Raw genomic sequence first — 1,028 nt, 5'->3', positions numbered from 1 at the left:
TATATATATATATATATATATATATATATATATATATATATATATATATATATATATATATATATATATATATATATAATACATATATGTACATATATAATACATATACTACATAAATATATATATATATATATATATAAATATATATATACTAACTAGCTGTGCATACCCGTGCTCCGCCACGGTAAATCTTTTTAAATGTACCAACTTTGGAACAGAACAAAACTAAACACAACACAAACGCAACACAAACGCAAAAGAAAACACAAACACAGCACAAATAAAAACACAAACACAAAAGAAAACACAAACACACCACAAACACAAAAGAAAACACAAACACAATGCAAACACAACGCAAACACAATGCAAACAAAAACAAAAACACAAACGCAACACACAACACAAAAGACAACACTCATAAATTTGCATTCACATTTTGGCTAATTATATTATTGCAACAGGATATTATTTTTGTCTTATTTTTGCGCTTTTGTTTTTGTCTGTCCTTTTTTTGCGCACGAAGGGGAATTCGTTTTTGTTGGAACGCCCGATTTCTTCAAAAATTTGTATATGCCAAGTTCATTAAAATTATTGAGTCCAAGTCTTTACTATAATAAAACCCTAGTTATGAGACTATTATTAAGAATGGAAATAAATCTAGATTTTAGATGACTACCAATCTATGACACTGGTTTTTTATGTTAATTATATCCCATTTTAAACCTAAATAATTATTTCCTTGTTATTTGCCAGTTTTCAAAGTCAGTACAAGTGTGATCCCTTAATGCAAAGTTTTAATGCCTTTAATAAGACATGAAAATTGTTTATTTAAACATGTTTTGGATTTATTTAAAGAAATAATAAGTAATTATTTTTTTAAAAATATTGTAGAGAATTTATAAATTTCAAAAGTGTGTTGAAAAACTTAAGAGCAGTATATTTATTTTAACTTACATTTTGCAATCAGCTGAGCGCTAGAAATTGGGATGTGCTTACTATGCTTCGACGCATGCGCACTTATATGA

This window comes from Physella acuta, unplaced genomic scaffold (assembly GCF_028476545.2).
Source record: "Physella acuta isolate Inbredline_101_S28 unplaced genomic scaffold, ASM2847654v3 ptg000164l, whole genome shotgun sequence".
Classification (NCBI taxonomy): Eukaryota; Metazoa; Mollusca; class Gastropoda; family Physidae; genus Physella; species Physella acuta.
Note: the sequence above shows the minus strand (reverse complement) of the source record.